Raw genomic sequence first — 8,983 nt, forward strand, 5'->3', positions numbered from 1 at the left:
TGTCACTCATCCAATGGGCGAGACGCGCCTATGATATGTTGACATGTGGACCGGCCCATCAAGTTTAAATGGGCCGGCCCAACTGAAGGCCCACAAGATTTTGCGGACCATAATGGGCCGGCCCAGCTAAACGCCCACGAGATTTTGCGGACCATAATGGGCTGGCCCAGCTAAAGGCCCACAAGATTTTGCGGGCCATAATGGGCGGGCCCAGGTAAAGGCCCACAAGATTTTTGTGTGCCATAATGGGCCGGCCCAGGTAAAGGCCCACAAGATTCTTGCGGATCATAATGGGCCGGCCCAGCTAAAGGCCCACGAGATTTCGCCGACATTAATGGGCCGGCCCAGCTGTAGGCCCACAAGATTTTGAGGACCCTAGTAGGCCGGCCTGCCATGTTTTGGGCCAAATGTCGGCCCATATTTGATCCGGTCCATTAATGGCCTGCCACGCTCCGGGCCTAATAGTGGCCTATATGAGATCCGGCCCGTTAAAAGCCTACCATATTCTGTGCCAAATTACGACCCAGATCAGGTCTGGCCCTTTAAGAGGCTCTGGGCTCAATTATGGCCCATATCAGATTCGGCCCGTCAACTGGACATTATGCTTTTGGGCCCACTTAGTAATTCGGCGTGATATTAGTTTTGGCCTGTTAAGGGCCCGTTTAGCATTTCGGCCTATATTAATTTCGGCCTGTTAAAAGCCCGTCATATAGTTGGGCCTAACTACGGCCCGGTTTGCATCCGGCCTGCTCGCAGCCGATATCTGATTGGGCCAAACAAGGACCGAGACAATTTTGGCCTGTTAAAAGCCCGTGATTTGATTCGCACAATCATGGGTCGGGGTTCATTTCGGGCTGCTGCCGGCCCGTGAGCTGTTCGGCACGTTTCAAGCCCAACCTACATCGTGATTGCATGACGGCCCGATTATGTACCGTAATTTTACGGTTTGGCCGGTTTACTGCGAAGACAAGATATATATACAGTAAAATAACTGCAGCATGGTGAATAAGAAAAAACCTAGACTATACAATAATGAAATTATGGCATATTACATCCACTTGGCATCAAAGTTCGCCACTATGATAATAAAGCACAAGCAGACAGCAGATTACATACACTGGGCATCAAAGATCGCCACCAGTGCAAATAAACACGCCGACAAAATAATATACAAAACCGACAGCACTTCAATAGAGTTCAAGAAAGGTTAGCCCTGCTGGGGAGTTACAGCGCAAGCAGCTGAGCAAGATGATGAGACTGCGCTTGTTCAACACTTATATCTTCCTCACTCTAAAAGATAAACAAGCAGACAGATGACATGTTTTGCACATAAAAGTATCAGTGCTGACAATTCATCACATTTCTTACTGACGAATAAAGTGACACAGTTTAAAATTGCATTAACACAATATGGTATTGTTCAGGTCAAGACATGGCAGGAAATGACATTGTGAAGGAGTTGGCAGCTTCACGACACCACTGGATTACAGATCAAGAACTCATAAGTATCAATGGTTAGTGTGCTGTCAATTTATACCATTTCAGATTGGCAAATAAAGAGACAGTTTAAATAATAGTAGAATGATATGACATTGTTCATAGTTAAGACATTGCAGAATATGACATTGTGCTGTAGTGGGTAGGTTCACCACACCACTGGATTACGGATGAAGAATAGAAGCATACATGCAGTGCAAAAGAATATCACTTGCTCTGTATAGTTTAATTTACATGGTATGAAGAAGGAACTTGGTTGTACAACTGAAAACTTAAATTGAGAAAGGACAAACTTTTGTTTATGAACTACATAATAAACTTTAAACAAGCAATTTGATGCAAACACAAAAAATAAACAGCTGTTGCAGTCATGCCTAACCAAATATATACAACAAAGTGTGAAGGCTTGAGATGGACAAACTTACATTATTGGTGAAGACAGGCTCTATAAAGGCCTTGTCCATGCCGATGGGGGGGGCAATTCAAGAAGTTTACCACAGAATCTTCTTCAAAAGCATTGCCTTTATTCTACATTTTGTTAAGAGTAAATATAGATGTGATAATATACGAAAAAATGGAGAATATTTAAGATAAGATGAAGAGTGATGCTACATAACCAAGTAGCTATAAATGTAAGTGCAGCGATACAGGCAAAAGGTACAGCCAAGAGCAATGCACGGCTAAACTTCTTCAGTACCAACCTTATGGTAAGAGTAAATATAGATCTGATGTGTAGAAAATGGAGGGCAAAGAAAAATAAGTTGCAGAGTGATGGTACATGAACAACTACCTGTCATTATAAGTACACTGATAAAGGACAACATGTACTTACAAGAACAATGCAGAGCTAAAAAAACATTGGCATTGGATATATTCTACACTAATGTAACCATTCATGCAGATCAGATAATTTGGAGCGAACAATTGATAAGCAAGCTATCATGCATACTGCTATCACATAATGAACCAGGTATGTATGCAAGTACAGTGATACAGGACAACAGATACTAACAAGAGCAAAGCAGCGGGCAGCATATTTGCGATATCCTGTCGTTCTTGTCAAACCGGAATTCTTCTTCGAGCAGATTTCCTGCAAAAAAGATCCGTAAGGCACATGCGGAAAAGTAGAAGTTCAAATTGTCATGTGATTTCATAGACAGTACCTCATCCTGGGAACAAGACCAGTGCATAACAAGGTTTTTCCATTCAATGTCTTCTAAATTTAGCACAGGAGACTTTACCAGAAATTCGTTTATAGACTTGCCATCAAAGTGTGATTTCCTCATGTAACACCGATACTGCTGCAATGCTTCCTTGAAAAGCACAAGCAAGCTTTGCTTGTCATGACTATCCAGATTGACCCGCGCCTAGTTACAACAATGTAATGTAAATCATTGATGTGTTCAATCAGCAGAAAACAGGAAAATAATAACCATGAATAATAGCACTTACACGTAAGTTGGACAGGAAGATGTGAAAATGGTGTTTGTCTTCACAATAATCTTCCCATGATGGGAATATATGCACGTAGTCCCTAACAACATTGAAAGCATTGTCTTTTAAATTGGGAATAAATGGAATGGGGTTCCAATCTGCAGGAATTGGCCGTCTCTGCAGTTGGGATAGGTCTTCGGCCGGTGGACTTGCTGTACTTTTTGCTGGAGTGGGATTTTTTTGTGGTACAGCTGGTGCTATGGCAAATGAAATCGGTATACCTTTTGCTGGAGTGCAGGTCCTGTGTGGTGGGGCTAGTGGTGTGGCCAGTGAAGTATGGGTACAGTCTGCTGGAGTCGGTCCTACGTTTTGTGTCACTGGTTGTACAGCCAATATTAGTGGGGTGCTGTCTGATTTCTTCGGCACCATCACGTTTTTCAAGGACTTTGCTGGTGCTCCTTCAGGTTCGGCAATCACCCTCTTCCTTTTTGATGTCTGGTGCACAAGAACAACATTTGAGTGGAAAAACATGGTATGATGACAGATGGAATATGTATTGATAATGGATGGGCATGGCATCTCGACATATATGATGAGTAAACTAAGCAGATGGCGGTGCAACAAAGTAGAAGAAATGCAAGACAACATATGCAAGATACCCGCAATCAATAAAACATTGCCAAATTAGAACAGGCACCTTGATGGGTGAATAGGACAGGCCATCTGCCTTTGACTCCTCGAGGTTAGAATAGTCATTAGGATTATATTCTGAACAAGAATCAACAGGTGGGGAGCGTATGAGTTTCATTGCATCCAGAATGGCACTCAATGCCTTGGTGCCAATTTTGTAATTCATTGCAGTGTTTAGCTTCAAGAGTGGACTGCTGCTAGTGCGACACAAAGCGGCTACACAGATCATAGTGTAGATATAACGGGAAAACCTTAAGCATCAGAGTAAAATCAGCAAAGTGGAACTTGCTGGAATATATGTGCTAGTATTGCCGGTACGGCTAGAAAGGCTTTGGATACCAGCTCTCTTCAAGTGAAGGTGCGGTACTGTTAATATCAGTGTAACTCTCAAAGGCGACACAGCTCCCCGCATTTCCTTGCTATTCTTATAGGATTCAAGTGGGCAGGCCACTACAAATCCTATTCCTATGTTTACAAGATCCTACGAATCAAAGAGGCTCAAAGTGTCCATCACAACCGACCGTATAGACCTCTACACTGCAAATGTCCCTGGTCATCTTCAGTACAAGGAACATACTATACTACTATCATACTCCCTCCGTTCCAAAATATAAGTCTTGGTAGAGATTTCCACTATGGATCACATACAGATGTATCCAGATACATTTTAGAGTGTAGATTCACTCATTTTGCTCCATATGTAGTCCATGGTGGAATCTATACAAAGACTTGTATTTAGGAACGGAGAGAGTACATATTAAAGAAGAACGGAAGAGGAACATGGTAAAGAAGAGTAAGCAGATTTTGGATAATAAAATGTTGGTTGCGCAGTGCCCACACATGATGAACCAGAGCGCATTAAGAATGCAACTCCCAGCTGTCTCTCGACCATTTCAGGCGGTTGGATGAAGATCCTACGTCTCCTAACCCTTCTTCTTCCTCGTCTCTGATTCTTCCCATACAGAACACCGCACGGGCCGCCGGCCGGACCACCGGCCCCCACCGCCTGTGTTCCTTCGCCACCCCCCACCCCCGCCCCAACCCCCACCCGCATCAAGTTTTCTTCGTTCGGCGAGGCCCCACAACCACCCGAGCCCCTTCAATCGCACCGGCGAACTCCGGCGAGCTCTGAAAAATCGACTGACCCAATTTTGAAATTTAGTCTACTGTGATTTAACTAGTGTGGAATATAAAAGGGGAAAACCATAAGCATTGGGAGTATAGTGTTGAGCGTGCCATGGCGGATCTGAAGGTGCAAACCGGACAAAGGCAACTTCGCAACCAAGACAAGAAATCAGAGTAAAGCAATGGCGATCTATTTTCTTGCTGCGATAAATAAGTGGAGCAGATATGAAAGAGTACCGCCTCTGGTGCGGCGCCGTGTATGCATCTGCTGAGAATTTGACGGTGCTGCGGTAGCGATGGCTGTCAGCGGCGTGGAAGCAGATCTAGGAGGGTAGACGGTGGCGGCGGGGCGCGGTGGACGAGACGGTCGTAGGAGCGGCGCTGGCAAGGTGGACGACGGCGGGGATGAAGCGAGAGGACGGGATGCAAGGATCCTGGTCCGAAGCCGTGGATGAGAGAGGTCGATCTCTTGTAATGGACAGCGGCGTCGGGGTATCAGATCCGGCATGGTGGAGGAGGACGGCGGTGGATAGGGTGGCGGACGGCGGCGGACGGAGGAGGGTGGGGTGGAGAGGGTGTTTTGGCACCCACGGAGTACGAATGGGGAAAAGGGAGGTAGAGAGGAAGGGGGGAACCATGTATTCAGGGCGCGCTTGTCTCAAATGCGAGGAAATTTACAAACTTAGCCCCCGTTTCAAATTTCTACTACATCACAGCAACATTAGTCGGTTGGGGATAGGACGGTAATCTCGCATACACCAAATATTTGCCGACGAGAGTTTGTTTTTGGCGCCCACCGTGTATCAATATGAATGGGGGAGGGAGTCGATTTCGGCCGAGGACACACTGTGTTTTGGCGCCCACCGTGTATGAATCCGGGTGAGAGGCGGTTACGTCACGTTTGGGTGAAATTACAAACCTACCCCTATCGAAACCTATAGAAATCCAGTAGATAGGCTTTGCGTGGCAGGGATAGGCAGTAGTGATTTCCATCTCGCAGATTTTGGTTTCGGGCGGTTACTGCGACTTTCCCCGCTTCGCTCAAATTTTGCAGAGTGCACGTTTACCGTGCCAACTCAATTCGAATCCCGTTTGTATTCTATTTTTTTCGGGCGGGATCCATTTTCAATTGGAATTACATTCTATATACATCATTTTTATATATATACTTTCAAAAGCACAACACCATTTATACATAAGTATGGTTTACAAATGGCATGATCTCAGATTCATAAGGTTGTATCCATCAATTTGGATTTTCAAATATTTTAAACCACTTTATGTTGAAATCCAATGTATGCATTCCTCGCTAACTGTCTCCAATTAATGTGTGTTTCATGCGGGTTTTTTTTACTTCTCAAACATGTATAATGTGTTTCACACACACAACATATAGTGTAATCCCGTTTAGACATTAATTGCATATAAACCATGCATTGTTTGTAATTGAAGAATCTATGGATCACCAATATTGATAAACTATATAACATTACACGTGTGCCCAAATTCAAATGAATATGCATGTTTGATACACCAATTTGCGTTATGATATTATCGATGTCGTGATCTCCAGTTTAAATATTTGAATCCCCTTTAATCCAGATATTCGTCTCATATAGCTATCACTCATGCTTATATAGGACTATCTCTCTGGACCTATACGCATTCATCGTCTCTCAGGTATCTCTCGTGCTACCTGTATGTCGACAATGATCTTTTATCTTCGTAACACACTGACGGTACTCTCTCCCTCGACCTTCATCACTCTATCTCTCTCTAAGTATATCTCGCTCCCTGCTATGTGTCTCTAACTATGATTCTCTATGTGGAATCTCTTTCTCTCACACAAACACAAAACTTTGTCTCACGGGGTCTCATTTCTCTCTACTATTCCCATGTGTGCCACTCGCACACCCCTCATACAGAGATGTCTTTCGCTCCTTAGATATGAGAACCTACGACTCTTCCTCTTCAATATCTCTTTCTCACACACAAACACAAACTCTGTCTCCCAGGGTCTCATATTTCTCCATTGTTCTCTTGTATGTCGCTCACACACACCCTTTCTCCCTAGAGATATCTTGCGTTCCCTCGTATGTCTCTCTAGCTATCACTCTCGTTGTGAAATATCTTTCTCTCTCGCAGACACAAAACTCCGTCTCTCTGGATCTCATTTCTCTCTGATATCTGTTTGTATGTGACTCACATGCACCCTCTCTCTATCTCTCTCACACCCACACACATAACCCAGCCTTCTGATCCACTCGACTCCTATCTCTAACGCACACTAGCTAGCATCTTTATCTTTCTATTTATCCGTTTCTCCATCAACCTTCTTTCTCGCCCTCACTCTTGATTCCTATCACGCACACTACATATGTTTCTCTCTACATGCAGTCAAGTGCCCTCTCACACACATATATAACTTCACCCTTTGAACCACCCGACGGTCATCTCCAAATCACCCAAACTAGCGGATGTCCCTCTAGCTAGCATCTCCATCTCTGTATCTATCTGTAGTTTCTCCGTCAACATTTCTTTCTCGCACGGAGTCTTGCTTCCTATCACCCACACTATATATGTCTCTCCATACATATGCATTTATAGGTTCGTCTCTTTTGCACAATCGTTGCGCCTCACTCCCTCTGCTCGCCATAGATGCATGCTCCAGCCCACGCCACGATCTCTTAAAGACAAAAACACATGCTCAATTGTCGGGCCTTCTTCCCTGCATTCTCACATGCATGCATATTGTCATACCGATCCATCTCTCCCATGTCATTGATCTTATGACTTATGTCTTCTTTCTTTTATCTCGATCATGCGCGCGCGCACACACACATCCCACGTATACATGTATACCTCTCACACATGCACGTTCAAGGTCTCTATGTCTCCATACGTAGTTAATTACCCTCAATCCTAATGCCACATCGAATCGTTCTCCTCTTTTGTGCACATAACTTCCGCCTGGATGGGTAAAACACACACTCACACTTAACAATCTGCTTCTAGCTACCCCCCACCTCTCACTCTTCCCCTATATCCCCGAACCCAATAAGACCATCCATTTGTTTAATTCCCACCTACATGCACCATCGATATATAGTAGTCTTCCTCGGTGTCTCTCGAACAAACACGTTCTCTCGATGTCGACAACTCTCACGTGCACACACCTTCTCTTCCCTCTCTACGGGCATTTTCTCTCTCGCACCCCATCGTTGGTGGCCTCTGCCATACACATCACCTCTCTATGATGAAGCCATGCACACTTAAATTACATCCGCCACAGAGGACCCCGCGACACACACACACACACGCACACACGCACACACACACACACGCACGCACCCCCCCCCACACACACACTAAGACTCCATCTCTCTCTCTCTCACACACACACACAAACACACACACACACACATGCACGCACGCACGCACACCCCCCACACACACTAAGACTCCATCTCTCTCTCACACACACACACAAACTAAGACTCCATCTCTCTCTCCTCTCTCTCTCTCACACACACACCCCACACACACACTAAGACTCCATCTCACACACACATGCTCTAGGCGGAGCATTTGTTCCTACCACCCTTCATCCAACCTTACCCGTATGATAAACAATCACCTTTATTTACTTGCATAACATGGACAAATTCCACTTTACTTTAGTAGTCAGCAAACTTATCATCTGTACCCTTATAAAAATCGAGTTGGCGGTGATGGTGTGCCTGCCATCTTGTAATACAGACCGTATGATCTATATCTGAGGATAGAAAGCAAACTATGATAATTTTACAAAAGATACCCGCACCTCTCTCCACATCATTATCTCCCGCAACCTCATTGCTCAGCAATTAAAAAAGGAATAAGTCTCTGGAACAATCTAGCATGCATGGTGGCCGCTGCCGCCTGTCGGCGCCGTCCATCCCCATGCCTCCGCCCATTCCGACCACCAGTCACCACCATGCTCCACTCCTCCTCGCCTTATCTCTCATCTTTCATTTTTTCGATGACATTCTCGAGATACCAGTTTTCCGATAAAATTCTCGAGATATCATTAGTTTTTACGCATGGGATTACTCCTGCATGGGTCAATCACAACAGGTGTTCTGTAAAAAAATGCATATTGATGTTCCGTGCAATGCACGAGAATCTTGCTTGTAATTATATAACGCAAATCACGAGCAGGAAGTGACATTTTTTTGACACAACCACGTTAACATGG

The sequence above is a fragment of the Triticum aestivum genome, chromosome 7D (assembly GCF_018294505.1).
Source record: "Triticum aestivum cultivar Chinese Spring chromosome 7D, IWGSC CS RefSeq v2.1, whole genome shotgun sequence".
Lineage (NCBI taxonomy): Eukaryota > Viridiplantae > Streptophyta > Magnoliopsida > Poales > Poaceae > Triticum > Triticum aestivum.